The 27333-nt window shown below is 45.7% G+C and overlaps 1 protein-coding gene across 2 annotated transcripts in view; it reads right to left on the bottom strand.

Annotated features, from left to right (window-relative positions):
• ATP10B (ATPase phospholipid transporting 10B (putative)) overlaps positions 1-27333 on the bottom strand; it is a 479113-nt gene that overhangs the window by 346266 nt on the left and 105514 nt on the right. The window contains exon 1 of one of the 2 annotated variants that reach the window (XM_056516673.1): positions 1859-1957. The exons of the other annotated variant lie outside the window; for it this stretch is intronic. The gene's annotated coding sequence lies outside the window, so the exon portion shown is untranslated. Of the gene's footprint in view, positions 1-1858; positions 1958-27333 lie in introns of those variants that run through there. 2 annotated transcript variants of the gene reach the window in all.

Below are 27333 nucleotides of genomic sequence, written 5' to 3'. Positions count from 1 at the left end.
GTACGGCTTACACCTCACACCGGCAACGCTGGAGGCTTCGGATCCTGACCACAATGGCGGACGAGCTTGACGTCACGACTCTGCCCGGTGTGACGTCACACCCCGCCCCCTCAATGCAAGTCTATGGGAGGGGGCGTGACGGACCTCCCATAGACTTGCATTGAGGGGGCGGGTCGTGACATCACACGGGTCGGAGTCGTTACGTCACGCTCGTCCACCATTGTGGTCGGGATCCAAAGCCTCCAGCTTTGCCGGTGTGAGGTGGAAGCCGTACAGGTGGGTGCTGCTGCCGGGATCCCGGTGGTCCCCAGCAGCGGGACCCCAGCGATCTGATATCTTATCCCCTATCCTTTGGATAGGGGATAAGATGTCTAGGGGTGCGGAGTACCCCTTTAATGGGGAAAGAGGACAGCCAACCAAAAGAGGTTATAAACTGGAATAGGGTCACATGACCACATCAAGCAAACATATGAGCCTCTTCTCTACTCTGGATTAACCCTTGCACAGTTGTCCTTGCAGTCAGAGATTATACACAGCAGGCCTCCCGGTCCCAACTACATACGGTACAGTTACACATACGAATCATTACAGTACTTTCAGCTTTTCCGAGGGACTACATATCGCCTACGATGTTAAATTATCCACAGGAAATTTAGACATAAAAGTTGCTGTCATTGCACGGTGACATTTAAATGAAAACTATAAAATTACACTTAGCGATAAATTGAGGCGCATGGAAAATTAAAGCAGCGTCTGCTGTTCTTATAATGTACTTAAAATTGTATTTAGCTCGACTGCTGCTATCATCTCTGTAACTTCTCTTCTAATTTCTAGTTAAAGTGGTTTTGGGTCATTAATTACCAGGTGTACACCTGTTACCAGAACCTGGGAAACACTTAGGTTTTTAATAATAAGCGCTTCCTATCATACGCACCACCAAGCTGTTTCATTGTTTATTACGGAGCGGGATGAGTATTACAGAAAACATTCTATATGACATTTTTTTTAAATCTCTCTTTTAAACTGAATTTTAGCTCTGCTGCTTGTAATATCATACAGTAATAAGACAATTATGCCAAGGGCTATTGTCACGATTAACCCTTTTCTATTATCACGATTTTTGGGCACAGGCAGTCATGCTAACTTGCCCCATTTACTTGAATGGGGGAATGATGCAGCACCTTGCACCCCTGCTTCTAAAAGTACAGTAATGCAAGGACAAGCAAAGAGCATGAATGCCTGTGCCCCTTTAAACACCTGATCGGATGGGGTAAAGGGGGGACTGGGGTGCCAGGAGTTTGACCCCCCACCAATTCAACACTGATGGCCTATCCTAAGCTTAGTGCCTTGTTATCTGATAAAAACAGATACTATACTTTCTTAGCTTATAGCCATTAACCCCTTGCCTTTTTGGCAGTTTTTCATTTTTGCACTTTCTAAAATCACCTCCTCACCTTCTAAAAATCATAACGCTTTCAATTTCCCCCGTAAAATCCATATGAGGGCTTGTTCTTTGCGCCAACAATTTTACTTTTTAATACCAAGAGAAAAAAAATGGTTTCAAATGGCAGAAAATGCTCCAAGTGCAGTTGTGCATTTTATGCTGGGGAAGCAGATCCTGCGCTTGTGGTCCATTGCAAAGGGCAATACCCAGCATAAAATGCATACAATGGGGGTAGACTACAAGTGCCACAATGGCATCCTACACCAGATGAAAAGTGTGGATGTGTAACATATAGAATAATACATACATTTAGGTGCACTACTGTGGTAGATTTAGACAGTAACATATGACTAACCCCCAAAATGATGTGAACATTGAGACATTAGCCAGTATATACTTATATGAAGGACATACCTGAGGCCGCACACCAACGCCAAGGTTTCTCAAGTGGAACGGGACTTAACACTAAACCTACCTGTGCCGTATGGGCAATACCAGGGGCAATTACCTCGGCATCAGGTCTGATCCACAGCCTGCTCCCAGTTCACTGCAGTGTGGCTATGTACGCATACAATGGGAGGAGGGAGGAAGGCTATGAGCCCCACCCAAGGGGGGGGGGGGGCTTTAGTGTTAGGAATAGAGCAGGAAGTAAAGAGACCTAGTGTGGAGACTACAGCCCCCTATATATCAGGGGGCTGAACTAAAGCCCATTGGTAGCTGGTTGCCTGTGGTTACCTGTGCCTCTGGAACTCTGGGTATCAGGTGATCACATATCACATGACCTTAGGAAGGTCCTATACAGTTTAAACATCCTAATAACTTCTGCACATGGTTTATATTCACAATACTTATAACATACATGAGTAATATACAATAATAATCATAATAATGACCTAAGGGGACCCTGCAGTAGAGCCCTGTGGACTTGAAGGACTCTACCTGAGGGGACTTTACGACTGTACAGAACCATGTTCTGTACAGGGACATGACATGAACAACAAGAAAAAAAACGTGGTTTCCAATGGCAGGAAATGCTCAACCCCAAATGCAGTTGTGCATTTATGCTGGAGGAGCAGACCCGGCGCTTGTGTTTGGTTGCTAAGGGAAATCCTCAGCATAAAATGCATACAAGGGGGGATGCCTGCAGCAGATTACAAGAGTCACAATGGTATCCTACACCCAATGAAAAGTGTGGATGTGTAACATATAGAATAATACATAAATTTAGGTGCACTACTGTGGTAGATGTAGACAGTATCATATGACTAACACATCATTTTGAGGGTTAGTCATATGTTACTCTCTACATCTACCACAGTAGTGAACCTAAAATGATGTATTATTCTACGTTACACATCCACACTTTTCCACATAACATAGCACTGATCAGTGTTTCTGCCGCTTGACTGCTCCAGCCTGGATCTCAGGCACAGAGCAGTCATTCGACAATCGGACAACTTCTCGGCTCGGCAGTTGCTGTCTTTATCCTGCGTAAATTAGTTCTGCTTTCAGGTGCTCCGGTGGGCTGGAGACTCTCTCCTAGGACTGAATCCACCTTTTTCAGCCCACCGGAGCACCTAAAAGCTGAGCTAATTTATGCAGGATAAAGTCAGAAACTGCCAAGCCGAGAAGTTTGTGACGAATCGAATCACTGTAACTTTGCTCATCTCTACTAACCGGCAATGCTTACTTTAGTTTTAGATGCGGCGATCAAGTTTGATAAAGGATTAATGCCGGACATCAGCCAGATCGACGATGTCCAGCATTAACCGTGGGTCCTGGTTGCTTATAGCATATATGTGTGCTCACCTGCTGAGTACGCGTCATACCTCAGCAGCCGCAAATGGACATGAATGTACGTCCATTTGCGTTAAGGGGTTAAACGGGTTATCCTCCATGAGGTGATTTTAGTACATACGTGCCAGGCTATCTGGGTATTTCCTGTTGGAGTTTGGTCTCTTAAACGATACACATCCCTTAGTTCCATGCGTGTAAGTGTGAAGTTACATTCCTCCCTCCCACACTTCAGCCACCCAAACCCATTGCAGCACAAATAAGCTCAAAAGATCAGCGTTTTCTAATCTGGGTGCCTTCAGCTGTTGCAAAATTATTTCTGTCACTCCATCCATTGAAGCAGGACTGGCTCCCTTTGCACAACTGATATCAGGTCTTGATGCACTGCAACCTGTGAAATCCCAAGACATGAGTAATCTTGTATGCTGTTAAAAATAAAATATTGGGGTGAAAATAACAGAAGAATTGTAATACCACCATCACACACAGGTACAGATACTATATTATGAACTACACTAACTTTACAGCCCCTGTAGCATAGTCAAAAAAAAAAATCCTGGAATACCCCTTTAAGTACCATAAGAACTGATCTGGTAATGCGCATGGAAATATAATTGCCTAAGCATCGATTTTGGGCACCCAGGTGGTTATCACTGTTCTTTAGGTATTCAGCCCAAGGTTTCCATCTTAGCGCATGTTCACACAACGGCATTTCTGCTTGCAGAATTGGGCTCAGGAATTCTGTTGTGTGAATCTTAGCCTTTGTGTGAATAGGCCTTGCAATGACCTATTCACACTGAGAAATTTTCTGACACTGAAATTCATCCACCGAAAGAATCAACATGTTCATTCTTTTAGCAGAATTACGCGTGGACTGCTCAGCCGTCAATTGTGATGAACAGGTCCCTGCAGTCCTAGCGCCGAAAGACTTTGGCAGCAGCCGCCGCTCAGACGAGCTCTCCAAGCAGAATTCCTCCGTACAGAGATTCCATTGTATAAACTCTTATAGTTGCCAGGAACCAGGGCTGGTGCAAGGATTTTTGCCACCCTAGGCGAAAGCTAATTTTGCCACCCCTTGACAACCCCCCCCCCCCCCTTCCTACTGGGGTGACACACCACCTCCCTGCGACAGTGGTGCTGGCTGGCGGGTGCTTCAAATGCTGGCTGGCTTCTAACTTTCTTGCAGCAGGCAGAGCTGCGCCCCATCAAGAGGGCGCTCTAGGCAGCTGCTTATTTTGCTTATAGGCGGAACTGGCCCTGCCGGGAACCTACAAGGGGGCAGCTATGGGGGACCTTCTGTGTACACTGTACACTTACAGCTTAATGCCTTGTTATCTGATAAAAACATAATACTATACTATCTGATGGTAGCCATTTAGGTATGCTGCATTGACCCCCAGAGCTCTGCCTCTATAGGTGCGGGTATTGTAGCTTATTGACAGGACATGGTGGACCTCTACATATACACAGTATTCGAGTCACCCTAGTTCTTTAGGTCAGACTTTTCCTTTGTAGCTGCAGTTTATGGAGATATTAAAAAGAAATCATGCAAGCGTAGAAAAATATGAGAATATTAGCTGAACGTGGGAGAAGATCTGAAAGTTATTTCTGAACATGCATTTAATGTAACTCCTCCTCACGCATTTTCACCAACCTCACCCTCCTACACTCTTCAATTGTCATAAAGCCTGAATAGAAGTGCTCTTTGAGAAATAATTTACATCCAAAACGCTTTCTATATGTATAACATAATCTAACATCTGCCGTTATAGGTACAATTTTCTTCTACTTAGAAGAAATGGATCGAAATTATACATACTGTACTTTTATCTAAGAGTGGATGTTATATTTATTGCTTAAACTATTAACCATTTCACGGCCACACATGCATCCCGTAAAGAACGCTTTCATGAAGGTCACTGGTTTATGGATGATGGATAGGTAGTCCTTTAGGGTATTTTCCATGTCTGGAGGGAACCAAGCCCTGCTGATCACCTGCCCAATGCTATAGTGAATCTTGGTGGTGGCAACATCATGCTGTGGGAATGTTTTTCAGCAGTTAGGACTGGGATACTGGATCAGGGATGAAGAAAAGCTGAGTTACGCAAAGTGCAGAGAAATTCTTAATAATCGTCTAATCCAGAACGCTCTGGAACCTCAGATTGTTTTGAAAGTCCATCTTCCAACACGACAATGACCCTAAGCACACAGCCAAGGAAACACAGGAATGGCTTATGGACAACCTCATGTCCTTGAGTGGCCTAACCAGAGTTCTGACTTGAACCCAACCGAACATCTCTGGACATCTCCGAACATTCCACTGATGGCTAAAAATGGCTTCCACTGACTTTCTCCATCCACCATGACAGAGCTTAAAGGGGTACTCTGCCCCTAGACATCTTATCCCCTATTCAAAGGATAGGGGATAAGATGTCAGATCGCGGGAGTCCCGCCGCTGGGGACCCCCGGGATCTACCATGCAGCACCCACCTTTAGCGGCTTCCGGAACCGCTGGAGGTCCTCAGGCTCAATCCATCTTGACCACAAGGACGGAGCATGCTGACATCACGGCTCCGCCCCCGTGTGATGTCATGCTCCGCCCCCTCAATGCAAGTCTATTGGAGGGACGTCACACGGGGGCGGAGCCGTGACGTCACTATGCTCCGTCCCCGTGATGGCCAGTAACCAGACCCGGAGCGAACACGCTTCGGGGACTGATTCTAACGGGGTGCGGCCTGGAAGATCACGGGGGGCCCCAGCAGCGGGACCCCCGCGATCAGGCATCTTATCCCCTATCCTTTGTATAAGGGATTAGATGTCTTAGCGCCGGAGTACCCCTTTAAGAGCATCTGCAGAGGAGAAGGGCAGAAAATAGCCAAATCCAAGAATGCAAACCTTGTGGCATCATCCCCAAGAAGACCGGAGGCTGTAATTGTTGCCATAGATAAAGGATCTGAATACTTATGACAATGCAATAATTTTTTTTTCCCTTTTAGGGTACGTTCCCACACAGCGTATTTTGCTGCGTATTTTCTGCGTATTTGGTGCTGCGTATTTTCCTACCCATTGACTTCAACAGAGAAAATAAAATACGCAGCAGCAAATATGCAGCAAATACGCCGTGTGGGAATGTACCCTTAAACAGATTAGCAAAAATTTCTAACATTTGGTTTTAACCTCTGTCATTCTGGAGTGTCAAGTGCAGAATGATGGAAAAACAATTGAAATGTGAGAGGGTCTGATACATTCTACATTTTCCCCATTAATAAAAAAGACAGGTAACCACATATAGACTTCAGAAGTCATCCATGTACTAAATATGTCACAAAAGCAAGTATCTGAATTTACTGTTAAAATATTCGGCCTTAGATCAGTGTTCTCTAAACAGGGTGCCTTCAGCTGTTGCAAAACTACAACTCTCAGCATGCCCGGACAGCCTTTGGCTGTCCGGGCATGCTTGCAGTTGTAGTTCTGCTACAGCTGAAGGAACCCTAGGTGGGAAAGATTGCCTTAGATCTTCATTTGCTTATACGCAGCTATTGCTATGCCCCCATCCGTCTATGCTATTAATAAAAACACAGCAAATACCAGCCTCAGAAATTCACAGTACATCAGAAGGGGCACGTGAAGAGGCTGCGCGCAGAGGACTGCAGGACACGTTTTCCGCTAAAGATCACAGGCACATTTTGTCATGCATGAGAAAAACAAAAAGGATGAAAAATGCCGTATGTAACGTGCGACCATGGGATCTCAAGGGAAACGGCGGCATTTTGATTGAATTCTTTTAAGTCCTCTGTTATTATCAAGTCTCTGACAGCAGAGGACAAGTCGCCTTTCACCAGGCTAGCTTCAACGTGCCAGCGATTCAGGGAAAGGAAAGAATCAGGAAGCCCTATGGAATTGGTTTTCCGATATCACAAAACATTGATTCTCTGAATTGCTCTGCAGTTTAGTATTTTGCTGCTTTTATCAATGAATGTCAACTTTTGCGTTTCAATAAAGCTTATTCACTTGAAGCACTAGAGGATTGGTCAGGCTTGAAATACAAGAATCATTAGCAACGGTAGTTCACTTATTTATCATTTTACAAGAGAAAAACCTTGAAAATGAAAGGGTTAAATACAATTTAGATAAATGGCGCCAAGAAAAGACGGAATTCAAAGCAAAGCGGAATGTCATAACTATATACTTCAATGGGAAAAATCATTACAACAAAATATTTAAAAAAAAAGGAACCTGACAGCAGTGTCACCCATACTAATATGAATATACAGGGTGATAGTGCAGGAGTGGATGCCTCATGGGCTCCTGGGCAATAGAATATCATGGAGCCCCTGTGTGAGAGCAACATAGAAGACCTGCCCACATTAAATATGATTATTTCTCCTCTTGTACAGTCTGTTAAAGGTGATAGGAGTGTGGTTGCTTTAAATTACTTGTGGGGGAGGTGCAGATAGAGTCAGTGCAGCCAGGTGTCAGGCACCAGGGCCGCCATCAGGGGGGTACAGCCAGTACCCCAGTGAGGGGCCCGGGGCCCTAGGGCTGCAACATGCTGGGACCGGTGCTGGCACGGTCCCTGCATGTGCATAACCAGACCCTCCACCTGCTGGCCCCATCGTGCTCCCTGCGACTGTGGTGAAGAGTGGGGGGGGGGGAGATCCGGGACTCTGTCCTGTCACTCCAGCCTGGGCTTCCTGTGCGGCAGCGGCTCTGCGGAGGCTGTCAGCACAGGAAGCAGACAGAAGAGGAGAGAACAGGAGATGCGGGGGAACGAGGCTGTGGTGAGTGGTGTTTTTCTTTTTCTTAAAGCATTACTATATATGTGAGGGGGCATTAATATATATATATGGGGCCATGTGAGGGGGTATTAATATATATATATAGGGGCCATGTGAGGGGGCATTACTATATATAGGGGGCCATGTGAGGGGGCATTAAAATATATGTATATATATAGGCCATGTGAGGGGGTATTTATATATGGGGCATTAATATATATAGGGGCCATGTGAGGGGTATTAATATATATATGGGGGCCATGTGAGGAGGCATTATTGTGTGGGGCCATGTGAGGGGGCACTAATATATATGGGGGCCATGTGAGGGGGCATTATAATGTATGAGGACAATGTTGGGGCCTAATACTATACAGGGGCACAGAAGGGACTACTATATGGGGCAGTGTAATACATATAGGGGGTTTGTATCGAGGTGAGGACTTTGCTGTAGCGAGAATCCTAAAATGTTTGTCTGGCAGATTCGGTGAAGACGAGTTGTGATCAGGGTCATCATGAAGATTTCTCCTCAACAGAGAAAGAAGAAAGAGAAAAATGAACAACTCCGATCAGAGAAGACGGGACCCTGTGAGTATGTAGCCATAATCACTCATAGGGCTGGACGGTATGACCAAAAATGTGTATCACGGTATTCTTGTACATTATGGCGGTTCCACGGTATTTAACGCCCCCCTCTCCCCCCCATCATCATCATGTGATGGGCGCAGCTCCCTTCCCCCCCCCCCCCCCCCCCCGCCGGTTTATCAGCCCAGCGCTGCATCCCACATCGGGGGACTAATCATATGTCACCCGTGAGCGCAGCTTCTCTCCCCCCCTGCCAAATAATTATCAGCCGCTGCGCTGTACTTTGTATTCCTGTGCCCGGGCTGCAAACATTAAAAAACAAACTTTAACTTACCTTCGTCCTCCGTTCCCCCATTGCTAAGGAACCGGTCTCACTGTCCTCCACTGTTCTTGCTGCTTCCTGGTGTTGGGACGTCACAGAGCCTTTAGCCTATCACAGGCCGCAGCGATGTTCCGCCTCGGCCGATGATAGGCTGAGCGCATTGTCATGTAAGAAGGCGAACGGCTTCTTACATGACAGTGGGCTCAGCCTATCATCGGCCGAGGCGGGACATCGCTGCGGCCAGTGATAGGCTAAAGGCTCTGAGACGTCCCAACACCAGGAAGCAGCAAGAACAGCGGAGGACAGTGAGGCCGGTTCCTTAGCAAAGGAGGATGAAGGTAAGTTAAAGTTTGTTTTTTAATATTTGCAGCAGGGCACCGGAATACAAAGTACAGCGCAGCGGCTGATAATTATTTGGCAGGGGGAGAGAAGCAGCGCTCGCAGGTGACATACGATTGGTCCCCCGAAGTGGGGTGCAGCGCTGGGCTGATAAAAAAGCGGGGGAGAAGCAGAACAGCGCCCGCAGGTGACACATGATTAGTTAGGTGACAGCTCGCTGCTGCTGATAATTAATTTGAGTGGGGGAGGGGCCCAACTGGTATTGCGGTATGAGCCAAAATTCATATCGTGCAGGAAAAATTTTTTGTATGAACCGGTATACCGCCCTGCCCTAATCACTCATATCGCCTGCAGCACCTGTGTACAGCTCAAATCTACTCCTATATAGGGGTTATTGGGGGAGATTTATCAAAACAAGTGTAGCAACCAATCAGATCGCTTTTTCCATTTTTAAATAGACCTGTGAAAAATGAAAGAAGCAATCAGATTGGTTGCTATGGGCAACTGCACCACTCTTCCTCTACACAGGTTTTGATAAATCTCACCCATTGACCTTTTGTATAGTGGTTTTTATTCAATAACAATATAGCAGTGTTAGTCAGTGGTAATGGTAGTGGTCATGGTGTGGCAGAATTGTATGCCCCTTGTATTGTGGTGTTATTACTAATACTGGTCTGTGTATAGTGGCCTTTATTTCCTTACAGTATGGTGGTATTATTTAGTCACTACAGAATGAATATGGAGTGGTGATATTATTTTATGTTTCTAAGCCCGACACTAAAGGTAAAATCCAGCGTGTGCCGCAGTGAGGGAAGGGGGGGGGGCGACTACAAGCTGTGTAAGGGGCCCCAAAATTTCTGATGGCAGCCCTGTCAGGCACTAGAGAGGCAGGCTTCCTCTGGTGCCAGACTTCTCACTAACACCCCCCCCAGCCCCCCTCCCACCCGATATGTGTAAGCAACAAGTACAGATTGCACGTGTACGTCAGACCATCTGGGCAGTAGGCAGGACGATCACCCGCACTAACCTGAACATACATGTTTATACGATCTTTACCCGAGAATTTTTTTTTCCAGACATTAAGAAATCTTATATATATGCACATTAGGGCAAGACAGCAATGGGGGATGTTTTAGCAATGCTCAATATTCCCCTTCTTTTCATCTAAATATGGACTTGATGTGCTGAGCCAAGCAAGACCCACGTCATGGCTTCTTTCTTGACCACTGCGCATGCTTCACTACTTCCTACACCCAGAAAAGAAATTTTGATATGGGTACAAGCTTGACCCATCATGCCAACCTTCAGATGAGTAGGAGGGGAATATTGATGAAGGGGCGAGTTGGATGGGAGGAAGAGGTCGGCCTTTGCATTGATAAAACAGAAGTGATAATGCCCCTCTTGCTATTTTACTAAACTCAAGGAAATGGATGGGCACCTGTGTGCGTGTAAACAATGAGAAAAATAGCTGGATGGAAGAGAACAATGCCATTGACTTGTTGTGTTTGACTTTACTTGAACCTTCTTTGTTTGGCCATGCCCTGTATGGTCTGGTGAGGCATGGGGCCAAAACCCCTGAAACATTACTCCTCCTGAATGTCCAGAACCATGTTGTGCGGAAGAGTTTTCAGTTGTTACTGGTAAATGTTCTACATTTACATTATTGTTATGATGTTCATGTAATATGACAGCAAAGAGCCTGTGGGTTCTTAGGACTCATTCACATTGCCATCAGATTCCGCTATTCCAAGTTCTGTCAGCAATCCGTCTAGAAGGATGGGTGTTTAATGTAAAAAAAAAAAAAAAAAAAAAAAAAAAGTTAGTGCAAAATTTTTTTTTGTGCTAAATTCCTGTAAAATTACCGGATTACCGACAGACCCCATGCAAGTAAATGGGGTCCATCGGGACCCGATAGTAGCCACTTGCGTCCAACCCGTTTTAGGGTCCAATTGGCTCAAAAAACAAAACAAAAGAGGTTGGATCCTTAACTAGTCGGATGCAAATGACAATGTGAACAAGGCCTTAGTAGCAGCCAAGAGTCCACACGATGGACATGTTAAACGTTTGCAGCAGTGGGAATACTGGGTATGTGAAATGTAGCGAGGTAACAACCCCAAGGACCAGGAAGGCCTAGAGAGTTCTCCTTCAGAGTGACTGATGCAAGTTCCCTTCAGTGTATAGGTGGGCAGGCTGTGGCAGGGATAGGATTTGCTGCATAACCTACAGTCACTTTGGTGCAACCCAACCTGGAGAGAACTCCTGAGGTTAACCCCAGTTAAAGGAAATCTGTCATCAGAATCACCCACACTAAACCTCTTATACAGGCTTGTAGTGCGGGTGATTCTGATTAAAACGCTCCTTACCTGATTAAAAATGGTTGAGCGCTTCTTAAGATATCTATATTTTTAGTTTTCTGTTATTCCCTGGCTTGGGACTCAGTGGGAGGTGTTATCATCTGGGACTCGGCCACACGTCATTCTAGCTGGGCGGAGCTGCCGCCCGGCTCATGAATATTCATGAACTTATCCTCCTGGTCTAATTCTTCTTTCTCGGTCTGGTGTCGAGGGCCGCGCATGCGCCGTGTTCTGTACACCCGGAAGCGGATAAGTTCATGAATATTCATGAGCCGGGCGGCAGCTCCGCCCAGCTAGAATGACGTGTGGCCGAGTCCCAGATGATAATACCTCCCACTGAGTCCCAAGCCAGGGAATAACAGAAAACTAAAAATAAAGATATCTGAAGAACCGCTGAACCATTTTTAACCAGGTAAGGAGCATTTTAATCAGGATCACCCGCACTACAAGCCTGTGTAACAGGTTTAGTGCGGGTGATTCTGATGACAGATTTCCTTTAAAGACTATATACTATAAAGCCATGTGTGGTGTCGGACGGGGTAATGTGTAACTAACCTTATCGTGATGCCAGGGTTTGGTTGACCTATACACCACCCGAGGTAGGCCAGCTTCACCTGTGCCAGGCACGGGGCAAATAATCACTCCAACGCAAGGTTACGATTAACTGGCTTGCTTTACTGAGGTTGTAAAGATGTTCCAGCTCAGATCAGTGTGAAGAAGTTGCAGAATGAACGTTGGGAAGCTTATCGGCTTGCTGGGACTTATAGTTTATTGTGATGTATATTGTTGACTTGAATGGTATGCAGCCCACGCTATACTTTAGGGACTTTGACTTGACTGTAGTAATCCTTGAGACTGTAGGCTTACTGCAAGGCTTTTACTTTTAACTGGGTAGTGGGGTTAATCTGTAGTAGATGCGTGGTGGCTGGACTAGGCAGATCCACCTCACAGACAGACTTCAATCCTCACCAAACTGTACCTCAGCACTGCACTAAGAGAAAGAGCTGAACCCTGACCTCACTATTTAAGGGAGGAATTTAGAGAGATTCCATTCGCCGGATAAGTCACATGTTCACCTTTGCATACTCCCCTTAACAACAAGGTCCGTAGCAACTAGAGATTTAAGGCAACAAGTACATAGATAATACAAATACATTAACCCTTTTGTGACACTATATTATATAGTGCATTATAGAGAGTTCTGAGGAGAGGGGACCAATGATGGACATTGAGCAGCATATGCCACACAGGATCGGAAGGAGTACAGAAGAACACGTGATTCTGTACTGTGTCACCGCACATCCAATGGGTTTTTAAATAGCTTTTATTTATTTAAATTTTTTTTTTTTTTGTTACAAACTAGGTTTTCTAATAGCTTAGAATAGGATGTAAGGAATCAGCATAGAAAATTGTCCTTTATTTGTCCTTCCTCAACTCCGCCTTCGTATGACTGAAGGAAAAATTGACAGCCCTAATAAGAGCGACAATTGCTGACCTTTGCATTTTTTGGACTATCAGAATTAACAATACTCTTATATTAGTAGTAATGCCTAAAGGCAATGATGCCAATAGACTATACTCTAACCGGTGTAAAACATCAGCATCTCCCTTTGTGACATCAGTTGAACTATAATAAGCCAAGTTTCTTTTTTCATGTTAATAAAACTAGTGTTAGATCAGCAATCCTTCGGCTGAGATGACAGAAGTGGGTCTCTGAATACATCAGTGACATTAATAAACGTTATATCGCTGAAGGTCAGAGAACATATAACATGATCAATCAAGCAATGACTTTACCTTTACTTCACTTTCCACTGTCATGAATGTAATCAGGGAGAGAGCTCCATTCTGACAACAAATGATCCTACCACTTAGGCTACTAAATAGAAAATGTAGTTGGAAATTCTAGTAGTCCTACACTATATGGCTCTTTGGACAACTATGACCCCTGCATGAGCTTGGTGGACATCTTACTTCAAAATCATTGGTGTAAATGGGGCATCGGGTCCAACACTAAATTCGACAAGTCATGTCTATTTGGATTTTATCTTGCGCACATGGGGAAAGTCTGCCTAGAATAGGAAAATTCCTTCCCCAAGTTGGGAGATTATAATTGTTCATAGTGTCTTTGTATACTGTAGCACTAAAGGGGTGTTGCCATTTTAGGCATATAAACAGGATATGTCATGCAAGTCTGAAGTGGTTATCGTTTTGGTGGGAGTGCCAGAGGTTGGACTCAAATCTATCAAAGTTATCACTGGGAAACCAACAGATATTTATGGTTCAAAGACAAAGTGAACGGGGGATTGGCAGGTTTGTTGGAGTGGAGGATGATTTAGAAAAATAAGTCTGTTTTCTTCCAGGAACACTACTTCTTCTCTCCATGGGGTATGTCTGGTACTGCAGCTTAGCTCCATTAAAGTGAGCAAGGCTAAGCTTCAATACCATCCGCAACTTATACACAGTAGTAGTGATATATTTGAAAGAGAACAGAAGTTTTTTTTTTTATAATCCTTTAAAACCCCTTAGAGTGCGGATATGCATTAAGAACACAATCTGCCCAGACTGTATTTTTTCTTCTGTAGTTTGTGTCACCCTCCAGAGAAACCTTGAAGGTACCGTACTTCTGTGGTGCAGACTATAGAACACAAGTCAAGTATGCACTGAAAATAAAGAACTAGCCAATCTGACCTTGAAGAAGGATTTTTGCATCTTCTATCTCTTAAAAGGACTCATGTAACGGATGGCCTTGTTGCAAAGAGTTTTCTAAACAAAATTGTATTCAGTTGCTTTACTGTCAAGCAGCCATAGTGGTTATTGATTATCTAACTTACAAACACATAGAAAACCCCTCCAGGTAATCAATCACACCAAGCAGTTATGAGTGACTCTCCCAGAACCACACAATACATTTGTCAGACATGTTTTGCTCACTGCATACATCACAATGTACAGAATACAAGTTCTACCTATTGTCACATATATTTGTAGTTTTACTGCAGATGCTATTTCTATCCATTTAGAAAATGGGGTCTACTGGTTAGCTAAGACATGAGAAAGGTCTATTCAGCTATGGAGATACTCTTGATATATATGCAAAGACTTTGCTTTGTAGTATATATGCCTATGTGTATAGAAATTTATACATGACATGGTAGCCCATCCTGTTCTTTCAGTTTTGACTTAAAAAGGTTATCCATTATTAGAAAACCATATCTGCTTTATTCCATAAACAGTGCCATGACTTTCCTTAGGTTGCTTGCTGCAATACCACACACAAACTTAGGGCTAGAGCAGCACTGTTTATGGAAGAAAGCAACTATGTTTTTGTTTTTTTATTCTGGATAATCCCTTTACTATGTTCCTGTTGTTTTAGGTAACTGTTCAGGATAAACAGTCATGTATGCCTATTAGTAGTACCACTATTTCTATTATATAAGTTATACAGGGCATTTTTTACCAGTTTTCTCCTCTGCAAATCCCAATAATTAATTTCAAGTTATCCCTGCTATTAGCTGCTATTCTGCTTCCCATACACTGCACACACAGAAGAGATCCTGCTCCCCATATCTCAAAAGCACGCATCATCTAGGACATTATAGAGCAGTACTGAGCACTGTAACCGCCTTAATGGGGAACTCCGGTACTTATGCCCTATCCTGTGGATAGAAGATAAGTGTCTGAGTGGCAGCAGTCATCAAAACACCCCCTCCATGCACTGTATGGGAAAAGAGATACGTGATTACCGCACAACAATTGTAAAGGTCCTGTACACGACCGAAAATCTGAATCCTCAAGGCATGCAAATCATAAAGTACCACCAGTTGACCAAAAAATACAGTACTTGAGGTGCCTAAAACATAACTTAATATATGTATGTAAAATCAGAAACTCAAATAAAGTGTATTTGAGTGCTCATGTAATGGTATATGCCCCACAAATAATAGAGCGGTTAAAAGATAATTACTGGGATCAAGGGTGCTCTCTAGTTATCACCAGCACGTCCTAGATCACCTTAGAATATCTATATCAGATTGTTCTCTAAAATAACTCCCTTAGCCACTTATTTGTATAAAAAGATGGCTAATTCCTCTCACTCGACGCATTTCTATCGACTGGTTGGCGATGTCATCAGGGGTGTATACGAGGTAATAGGGGTATAGTGTTAAATGACATATGTAGTATAATGAAAACCACTAATGTCCAATATGCTCTAAAAAGGCATAACCATAAAGACCATATGGGTCCCGTGAAGCCTGCTGCCAGAAAGAATCCGTCTGTTTTCCAGCTGGCATCCGGTTTGTAGACTTCTAGGAAGATTCAATAGCGCTCAGAGAGCAATCTGATATAGATATTCTAAGGTGATCTAGGATGTGCTGGTGATAACTAAAGAGCACCCTTGATCCCAGTAATTATCTTTTAACAGCTCTATTATTTGTGGGACATATATCATTACATGAGCACTCAAATACACTTTGAGTTTCTGATTTTACATAAACATATTAAAAGTTATGTTTTAGGCACCTCAAGCACTGTTTTTTTTTTTTGGTCAACTGGTGGTACTTTATAAAACTAGAGATACACCAACATTGTACTCGTGTATCTCTGGCTCTCCCATAGACAGTGCATGGAGGGGGCATGTCGACCACTGCTGCTCCGTGCACTAGAAGAGCTGGTGTTTTGAACAAAAATCTTCCTTACACTGGGGCTCAAGGTAGGAGATCACAGGGGTCCCAGTGGCTGGACCCCCGCAATCATACACTTATCCTCTATCCTGTGAATAGGGGATAAGATTAAAAGTACCAGAGTTTCCCTTTAAGAACTGTGAAAATTGTTCAAGAACTTTTGCACCTCCAAGCGTTGGAAGAAGTTGAGTTCTTCAGTTGAGTAACCTGCACGCATAACATCCAGGGCACCCAGCTACTATGAGCCAGGTAGTGTTTCAGGGTGTGCCCAGGGGTAACCTATTTACCAACACTTGTGCACTTCCCCTTAGCTTTGTGTCAGGCTGAAGGAGTATGGGAATGGTCCTGTCTGACCTTCAAGCATTACTATGGAAGGACTGCAAGTGGTGCACCACAAGGCCCAGCCTACCAGAGATACATGTCCCCACCTGCCAAGACAGCTCACACTCTTCTCCAGATCATTCAACAAACAATATGTTCCACCCTGGTCCCCTGGTTTTATAAATTTCTGGGGCAGGGAAGAAGACAAGGCAATCTGCCTGGTATTAATACATTGCTCTTCATCAGTGTTGTCCAACTAGTGTACCTCAGGCTGTTGCAAAACTACAACTCCCAGTGTGCCCGGACAGCCCAGGCTGGGAGTTGTAGTTTTGCAACGTTTGAAGACATACCAGTTGGAAAATACTGCTCTACAGAATAGTAAATAATTCATACAAGGCTTTCATAATGATAAATGTTGCATATGTTTTACATCGGATCGGTTACCAATAACACATTAACACAATGCAGCTACACTTCCCCGAATTAGCATTTTCTGAGGCTTTGCTTGCAGCTAAAATATCTAGATTGCAGAAAAAGTGTCACGGGCGCTCGACAAATAAAAGAGCTTACATTAGGCTTTGTAAATCAGACCCTTAACATCTCTTCTGAAGCGCGTTGGTAGAAATCATTTGGCTGACACTTTTTTATTCTCATTTCACTTAACATTTAAAAAATTTCTTCACATGCATTTCATTTTCTGCATCTCATCTTCCCGTAAAGCGGTTTCATCAATAGTACAAGATTGTCAAGATAGTAGTGATTGTTTTCTATTTGCATGGCATTAAATACGAGTGCTGTAGTACTAAGTGGAGTGGCTTAGTAATGGGATTTGGAATGTTTACTGCTGAAAGAACCCTCTTATTTCACAGAAATAGGGTGTAATCGCATGTTTGCCATTAAAATTCCATATACTAAGAAAACCGATACGCAACGAAAGTGGATAAATACTGAGTTAAATAAAACTATAGCCACAAATTAAACTTTCACCAGGGTAGATTCCTCTGAATAAGACCTGTAAAGGGCATCTCTCATATAGCAGGGTCCATCTGATTGTAGGATCCCTCTCCATAGAATATATGCAGGTTGTCCTATCTTGGTGACCTTATATTAAATGAACTAAAAGCGTACAATTTTTATGGCGCAGAAATGGTGCAGACTTGTGCAGCATATACATGGATACAAATGTGTAGCATGCCAATTGATATATTACTATGGATTTCTCTCCTTTAAAAAAGAGAATCAGTCATCAGTGTCATGTCTTAACCATGTGCAGCATAAACAAGGCGCAAGCTTTATAACAAACTGTCTATGATTTACTCTGAAAAGACCAACAGTGAATTAAGTGAAAATTCATCTGGGTTGTTGTCACGATGCCGGCTGGCAGGTAGTGGATCCTCTGTGCCAGAGAGGGATTGGCGTGGACCGTGCTAGTGGATCGGTTCTAAGTCACTACTGGTTTTCACCAGAGCCCGCCGCAAAGCGGGATGGTCTTGCTGCGGCGGTAGTGACCAGGTCGTATCCACTAGCAACGGCTCAACCTCTCTGACTGCTGAAGATAGGCGCGGTACAAGGGAGTAGACAGAAGCAAGGTCGGACGTAGCAGAAGGTCGGGGCAGGCAGCAAGGATCGTAGTCGGGGGCAACGGCAGGAGGTCTGGAACACAGGCTAGGAACACACAAGGAAACGCTTTCACTGGCACAATGGCAACAAGATCCAGCGAGGGAGTGAAGGGGAAGTGAGGTATAAATAGGGAGTGCACAGGTGAACACACTAATTGGAACCACTGCGCCAATCAGCGGCGCAGTGGCCCTTTAAATCGCAGAGACCCGGCGCGCGCGCGCCCTAGGGAGCGGGGCCGCGCGCGCCGGGACAGGACAGACGGAGAGCGAGTCAGGTACGGGAGCCGGGATGCGCATCGCGAGCGGGCGCTACCCGCATCGCGAATCGCATCCCGGCTGGAGACGGTATCGCAGCGCACCGGGTCAGTGGAGCTGCCCGGAGCGCTGCGGTAGCGAGAGAGAAGCGAGCGCTCCGGGGAGGAGCGGGGACCCGGAGCGCTCGGCGTAACAGTACCCCCCCCCTTGGGTCTCCCCCTCTTCTTAGAGCCTGAGAACCTGAGGAGCAGACTTTTGTCTAGGATGTTGTCCTCAGGTTCCCAGGATCTCTCTTCAGGTCCACAGCCCTCCCAATCCACCAAAAAGAACCTTTTTCCTCTGACCGTCTTGGAGGCCAGTATCTCTTTCACTGAGAAGACGTCAGAAGAACCGGAGACAGGAGTGGGAGAAACTAATTTGGGAGAGAAACGGTTGATGATGAGTGGTTTAAGAAGAGAGACATGAAAGGCATTAGGAATACGGAGAGAAGGAGGAAGAAGAAGTTTGTAAGAGACAGGATTAATTTGGCACAAGACTTTGAAAGGACCAAGATAGCGTGGACCCAGTTTGTAACTGGGGACACGAAAGCGGACATATTTAGCGGAGAGTCATACCTTGTCTCCGGGAGCAAAAATGGGGGGAGCTCTTCTTTTCTTATCGGCAAACTTTTTCATGCGAGATGAAGCCTGTAAAAGAGAATCTTGGGTCTCTTTCCATATGGTGGAAAGATCACGAGTCACTTCATCTACAGCGGGCAAACCAGAGGGCAAGGGAGTAGGGAGGGGGGGAAGAGGGTGACGGCCGTACACCACGAAAAATGGGGATTTGGAGGAAGATTCAGAGACTCTAAAGTTATACGAGAATTCGGCCCATGGTAGAAGATCTGCCCAATCATCCTGGCGGGAGGAAACAAAATGTCGTAAATAATCACCCAAGACCTGGTTAATTCTTTCTACTTGTCCATTGGATTGAGGATGATATGCAGAAGAAAAGTTTAATTTAATCTTGAGTTGTTTACAGAGAGCCCTCCAGAATTTTGACACGAATTGGACGCCTCTATCCGAGACGATCTGTGTGGGCAACCCGTGAAGACGAAAAATGTGTACAAAAAATTGTTTAGCCAACTGAGGCGCTGAAGGAAGACCAGGAAGAGGGATGAAATGTGCCATCTTGGAGAATCGATCAACGACCACCCAAACAACAGTGTTGCCACGGGATGGGGGTAGGTCTGTAATAAAATCCATACCAATCAGAGACCAAGGCTGTTCGGGGACAGGCAGAGGATGAAGAAAACCAGCGGGCTTCTGGCGAGGAGTCTTATCCCGGGCACAGACAGTGCAGGCTCGCACAAAGTCCACGACATCCGTCTCCAGAGTCGGCCACCAATAGAAGCGAGAGATGAGTTGCACAGATTTCTTGATGCCTGCATGACCTGCGAGATGGGAGGAGTGACCCCATTTGAGGATTCCGAGGCGTTGGCGTGGAGAGACGAAGGTCTTTCCTGGAGGAGTTTGCCTGATGGAGGCTGGAGAAGTGGAAATCAGGCAGTCAGGAGGAATGATGTGTTGCGGAGAGAGTTCAACTTCCGAGGCATCCGAGGAACGAGAGAGAGCATCGGCCCTAATGTTCTTATCGGCAGGCCGAAAGTGAATTTCAAAATTAAATCGGGCAAAGAACAGAGACCACCTGGCCTGGCGATGATTCAGCCGTTGGGCAGACTGGAGATAGGAGAGGTTCTTGTGATCGGTGTAAATAATAACTGGAAATCTTGATCCCTCCAGCAGATGCCTCCATTCCTCAAGTGCTAATTTAATGGCTAGAAGCTCTCGATCCCCGATGGAGTAGTTCCTCTCCGCCGGAGAGAAGGTCCTAGAAAAAAAACCACACGTAACAGCATGCCCGGAAGAACTTTTTTTGTAGAAGGACCGCTCCAGCTCCTACAGAGGAGGCATCAACCTCCAATAGGAAGGGTTTAGATGGGTCCGGTCTGGAGAGCACGGGAGCCGAAGAAAAGGCAGACTTGAGCCGTTTAAAGGCGTCTTCCGCTTGAGGAGGCCAAGACTTGGGATTGGCATTTTTTTTGGTTAAAGCCACGATAGGGGCCACAACGGTAGAAAAATGTGGAATAAATTGCCTGTAATAATTGGCGAACCCCAAAAAACGTTGGATAGCACGGAGTCCGGAGGGGCGTGGCCAATCTAAGACGGCAGAGAGTTTGTCTGGATCCATTTGTAGTCCCTGGCCAGAGACCAAGTATCCTAGGAAAGGAAGAGATTGGCATTCAAACAGACATTTCTCTATCTTGGCATAAAGTTGATTGTCACAAAGTCTCTGAAGAACCATACGGACATGCTGGCGGTGTTCTTCTAGATTGGCAGAAAAAATCAGAATATCGTCCAGATACACAACAACACAGGAGTATAAGAGATCACGAAAAATTTCATTAACAAAGTCTTGGAAGACGGCAGGGGCGTTGCACAGGCCAAAGGGCATGACCAGATACTCAAAGTGTCCATCTCTAGTGTTAAATGCCGTTTTCCATTCATCCCCCTCTCTGATGCGGATGAGATTATAAGCACCTCTTAAGTCCAGTTTGGTAAAGATGTGGGCACCTTGGAGGCGATCAAAGAGTTCAGAGATGAGGGGTAGGGGGTAGCGGTTCTTTACCGTGATTTTATTAAGACCGCGGTAGTCAATGCAAGGACGTAGAGAGCCATCTTTTTTGGACACAAAGAAAAATCCGGCTCCGGCAGGAGAGGAGGATTTACGGATAAAGCCTTTTTTTAAATTTTCCTGGATGTACTCCGACATAGCAAGAGTCTCTGGGGCGGACAGAGGATAGATTCTGCCCCGGGGTGGAGTAGTGCCCGGGAGGAGGTCAATAGGACAATCATAAGGCCTGTGAGGAGGTAGAGTCTCAGCTTGTTTTTTGCAAAAAACATCCGCAAAGTCCATATAGGCCTTAGGGAGACCGGTTACAGGGGGAACCACAGAGTCACGGCAAGGGGTACTGGGAACCGGTTTTAGGCAGTCCTTGAAACAAGAGGGCCCCCAACTCTTGATCTCCCCAGAGGACCAATCCAGGGTTGGGGAATGGAGTTGAAGCCAGGGTAGTCCAAGGAGGATTTCGGAAGTGCAATTGGGGAGGACCAAAAATTCAATCTTCTCGTGATGAGGTCCGATGCACATTAGAAGGGGCTCCGTGCGGAAACGTATGGTACAGTCCAATCTTTCATTGTTTACACAATTGATGTAGAGGGGTCTGGCGAGACTGGTCACTGGGATGTTGAACCTGTTGACGAGAGAGGCCAAAATAAAATTTCCTGCAGATCCGGAATCCAAGAAGGCCATAGTAGAGAAGGAGAAGGCAGAGGCAGATATCCGCACAGGCACAGTAAGACGTGGAGAAGCAGAGTAGACATCAAGGACTGTCTCACCCTTGTGCGGAGTCAGCGTACGTCTTTCCAGGCGGGGAGGATGGATAGGACAATCCTTCAGGAAGTGTTCGGTACTGGCACAGTACAGGCAGAGATTCTCCATGCGGCGTCGTGTCCTCTCTTGAGGTGTCAGGCGAGACCGGTCGACCTGCATAGCCTCCACGGCGGGAGGCACAGGAACGGATTGCAGGGGACCAGAGGAGAGAGGAGCCGGGGAGAAAAAACGCCTTGTGCGAACAAAGTCCATATCCTGGCGGAGCTCCTGACGCCTTTCGGAAAAACGCATGTCAATGCGAGTGGCAAGATGGATGAGTTCATGTAGGTTAGCAGGGATTTCTCGTGCGGCCAGAACATCTTTAATGTTGCTGGATAGGCCTTTTTTAAAGGTCGCGCAGAGGGCCTCATTATTCCAGGATAATTCTGAAGCAAGAGTACGGAATTGTACGGCGTACTCGCCAACGGAAGAATTACCCTGGACCAGGTTCAACAGGGCAGTCTCAGCAGAAGAGGCTCGGGCAGGTTCCTCAAAGACACTTCGAATTTCCGAGAAGAAGGAGTGTATAGAGGCAGTGACGGGGTCATTGCGGTCCCAGAGCGGTGTGGCCCATGACAGAGCTTTTCCAGACAGAAGGCTGACTACGAAAGCCACCTTAGACCTTTCAGTAGGAAACTGGTCCGACATCATCTCCAAGTGCAGGGAACATTGGGAAAGAAAGCCGCGGCAGAATTTAGAGTCCCCATCAAATTTATCCGGCAAGGATAGTCGTAGACCAGAAGCGGCCACTCGCTGCGGAGGAGGTGCAGGAGCTGGCGGAGGAGATGATTGCTGAAGCTGTGGTAGTAGCTGCTGTAGCATCACGGTCAGTTGAGACAGCTGTTGGCCTTGTTGCGCTATTTGTTGTGACTGCTGGGCGACCACCGTGGTGAGGTCGGCGACAACTGGCAGAGGAACTTCAGCGGGATCCATGGCCGGATCTACTGTCACGATGCCGGCTGGCAGGTAGTGGATCCTCTGTGCCAGAGAGGGATTGGCGTGGACCGTGCTATTGGATCGGTTCTAAGTCACTACTGGTTTTCACCAGAGCCCGCCGCAAAGCGGGATGGTCTTGCTGCGGCGGTAGTGACCAGGTCGTATCCACTAGCAACGGCTCAACCTCTCTGACTGCTGAAGATAGGCGCGGTACAAGGGAGTAGACAGAAGCAAGGTCAGACGTAGCAGAAGGTCGGGGCAGGCAGCAAGGATCGTAGTCGGGGGCAACGGCAGGAGGTCTGGAACACAGGCTAGGAACACACAAGGAAACGCTTTCACTGGCACAATGGCAACAAGATCCGGCGAGGGAGTGAAGGGGAAGTGAGGTATAAATAGGGAGTGCACAGGTGAACACACTAATTGGAACCACTGCGCCAATCAGCGGCGCAGTGGCCCTTTAAATCGCAGAGACCCGGCGCGCGCGCGCCCTAGGGAGCGGGGCCGCTCGCCGGGACAGGACAGACGGAGAGCGAGTCAGGTACGGGAGCCGGGATGCGCATCGCGAGCGGGCGCTACCCGCATCGCGAATCGCATCCCGGCTGGAGACGGTATCGCAGCGCACCGGGTCAGTGGAGCTGCCCGGAGCGCTGCGGTAGCGAGAGAGAAGCGAGCGCTCCGGGGAGGAGCGGGGACCCGGAGCGCTCGGCTTAACAGTTGTGCTAACTGGCTTCTTCTTACCCCACTGGGCTGATCTCTATATGCAAATAGGAAAAGAACAATTATTAAAGCTGGAAAGGAAAGTACTTTAAGGGTGCGTTCACACGGGCGTATTTGTCAGCGGATCCGCAGCTGCGGATCCGCTGACAAAGGCCCCTAAAGTGCTGCCCTCTTTGTGCCTGCTAATAGCAGCAATCCACCGCTACCAGCAGTAAAACTGCGATGTGCGAGTTACCCTGCAGTGTACTCTCACACACATCGCGGCCGCTCTCTGTGTAGCTCAGGGAGCCGGGGGAGCGGGCGCGATGTGGGGGATGTGCGGATACCCTGCGACTCGCACATCACAGTGTGTCTGCTGGTAGCGGCGGATTGCCGCTATTAGCAGGCACAAAGAGGGCAGCACTTTAGGGGCCTTTTTCAGCGGATCCGCAGACAAATACCCCCGTGTGAACGCACCCTAAGGTATGTTCACTCTGCGGAATTTCCGAGTGGAATTCTGCTGGAATAGTTTGCTCAGAGATTCTACTGCAGCAGTGTCCCATTGCTTTCATTGGGATTCTGCTGCACTATGTACACAGTGGAATTTCTGCGGCAGAAACATCCTGATTCCAGCATCTGCGGAAACATTGTTCAATGCTTGTGTGGATCCCACTTGGAAATGCACTGCAGTCTATGAAGACGGCGCATTTCCAAGTGGTCCCAGTGTCGTTGAACCAAGCAAATGTGCGGACTGTCCACTTGTATTTTCTGGGTGGATATTCTGCCCATTTTTTGCTGGTTGAATGTGTCCAAGAGGTTAAGTTGTCAACTGTCGTAAAGCTGGTGTGGTATTCTGCCAGTTCTGTCAAATCTGGTGATCCCTGTATCCAGCTGTAATCATGTTCTCAGTATGGACTTATTTAATTGTCAAAATGTTTTCCATTGCATGCCACACCATGAGTATCTGTCACGCCAATTAAGGAACCTGTTAAAAATTTATAAGACTATGGGTCACAAGTATAGGGGTCCCATGTTTCCTGGTTGAATGGGGCAAAGGTCAAGCATGTATATTGCTGCTCTGTTTAAACTCTAGAGCTGCCCAAGATAGCCAAGTACTGTTCTTGGAGATGTTTGGTAATTCCACAGGCTTGGCAGCACCCTGTCTTTACACTGCATTTATTTCTACTTTGTTCCTGGAGCAATTATTTTTCTTTCAATCAATATTTACATTATTACCTGATCAGATACTAATAATTTACACAAATCTGAAACCAATTAAAAGTAGCAAATGGGTGTACAAACAATAATGTTTAGTAAACTATTAGAAGGTCACTGTATTAGAGGCAGGGACATTGTGGAATAACAATTCATTTAAATCAATAATGAATTAGCAGGATGGATTAGAGAAATGCTGAAATATACAACGAGCAAAGCAACATATAATTAAGAGCCATAAGCCCCAATGGATCAATATACAACTCATCCACATTAAAGTCTTTATTTCCTTCCAGGTAAACAAAGAATATGTAGAAGATGTAGTTTTTAAAGGACAGACCTATTTTATGTAGGGAAGGAAATAGTTTACATTCAAATGCGTGTTTTCAATTACCATACAAAGTATACCTATTGGTGTGCAATGACCAAACACCTAAAATGAGTCCACGGAGGAGTCATAAGTTAGAGTATTTAATGCAGCATTGCTTCCTCTTGATATGCTGTATCATAAATATAATTACTTAAATGAGCACTATAAGATTCAACAATCTATTATATGTTGTACATCTTGGCAAAACATTAACCTTTATAATATACTTCATAAGAAAATGTTATTTCCTTTTTATATAATCATGGCTTTGTACAAGCTGAAGCACAGGCATGGACAAAGTCCAGTAAGTTAGGATGGGCTAGCACTCCTCTGTGCTCTCTCCCCTGTCTGATAGCACTCCTCTGTGCTCTCTCCTGTCTGATAGGACTCCTCTGTGCTCTCTCCTGTCTGATAGGACTCCTCTGTGCTCTCTCCTGTCTGATAGGAGAGAGATTACAGAAGAGTGCTATCAGACAGGATAGAGCACAGAGGAGTGCTATCAGACAGGAGAGAGCACAGAGGAGTGCTATCAGACAGGGGAGAGAGCACAGAGGAGTGCTATCAGACAGGGGAGAGAGCACAGAGGAGTCTTATCAGACAGGAGAAAGCACAGAGGAGTGCTATCAGACAGGAGAGAGAGCACAGAGGAGTGCTATCAGACAGGAGAAAGCACAGAGGAGTGCTATCAGACAGGAGAGAGAGCACAGAGGAGTCCTATCAGACAGGAGAGAGCACACCGTACTATGAGATAGGAGAGTACAGAGGTCATAGTACTCCTCTGTGCTCTCTCTCCTATCTCATAGTACTCCTCTGTGATCTCTCCAGTCTGATAGGACAGGAGAACACAAAAGGGTACCCAATATACTGGGTTATAGTGTGGGATAACACGAGTCCATTGAGGGATATGTACCTTAGGTCCGGAGTTAAGTTCTACCGATGATCCTCTTTTATCTTAACTGTTTTATATGCTGGAGGCGGGTCCTGTTGGCTGTATTTGCATATTCATCTGGGTTGGTCTCCACTTTCTAGTGCTAGCCATGTGAATACTCTGTGTAAAAAAGGAAGGAAGGAGCACTAGGGGTCCCCATATCACCCAGAACATAATCCTCTCCTGTTGCAGCATCATATGTCCAAGCTAGGAAACACAGACTGGATAAAGTCTAGTAAGTGAGGGCCGGACTAGCACTTCTCTGAGTTCACTTCTGTTCTGCCTTTCAGACTACTGTCTGAATACAGAGAGGAGGGTGGTTATATAACAGCCTGCAGTGACTGGATGAAGAGACCCAGCACAGTAGGAAAATTAATTAATTGTGATTGAGAGCGGGCTCAGTGCTAGCCTCTAACACGCCCCTTCCTGAGCAGTGGATATCTGAATAAGTGAGCAGCAGAGGGATTTGTGACATCACACCACGCCCCCTCGTGACATCATGCCATGTTCCTTCCATTCATGTTTAGGGGAGGGGGCGTGGTGGCCGTCATGTTCCCTCCCATAAACATGAATAGAGGGGGTGTGGTGTGAAATCACAAGGGGGCATGGCAACCACCGACCGCACCCAACATTTAGAAAAAAACTTTCTGAACACCAGGTGCTGCAGGGAGCTCCGGAGGACCTCTTTAAGTCCAAAATTCTCCTCTATATTTTTTTCTTAGATACATTTTTGCACAGTGCTCCACTTTCCCTATAGCAGTCTTTAGTAATTGTAATTTTGGAAAAACTGAAAAGCCACAGGTTGTGGAACACTGCACTACAGAGATGTAGAATAATTAAAATTTGCAGTCATTAGGGGGAGCTCAGGAGCTTACTACATACTGATGTATTGTTTAGTTTACCATACAGAAAGTATAAAGTAAACTTACACTTTTTTCTAAAAAGTAAGGCTGCGTTCACATCACGATTTCTCCATCCGACTCTGGTACACAATTTTATAACTTAAAATCGCATTAAAATCTTATAGAAAGTCGGATTCATTGACCTCCATTAAAAAAATTGGATCCATTACACACATCCAATTTGATCAGCATCCGATTTCACACAATTTTTGTTCAGGTCTGAAATCTTGGTCAAACACGGGAGCGGGAGCAGTGACACAGGAACGCCCACTTGTGACATCATGCCATGCCCCGTCAATGCAAGTCTATGGGAGGGGGCATG

This window comes from Hyla sarda, chromosome 4 (genome assembly GCF_029499605.1).
Source record: "Hyla sarda isolate aHylSar1 chromosome 4, aHylSar1.hap1, whole genome shotgun sequence".
Taxonomy (NCBI): Eukaryota; Metazoa; Chordata; class Amphibia; order Anura; family Hylidae; genus Hyla; species Hyla sarda.
Note: the sequence above shows the minus strand (reverse complement) of the source record. Positions and strands in the feature narration are given on the sequence as shown.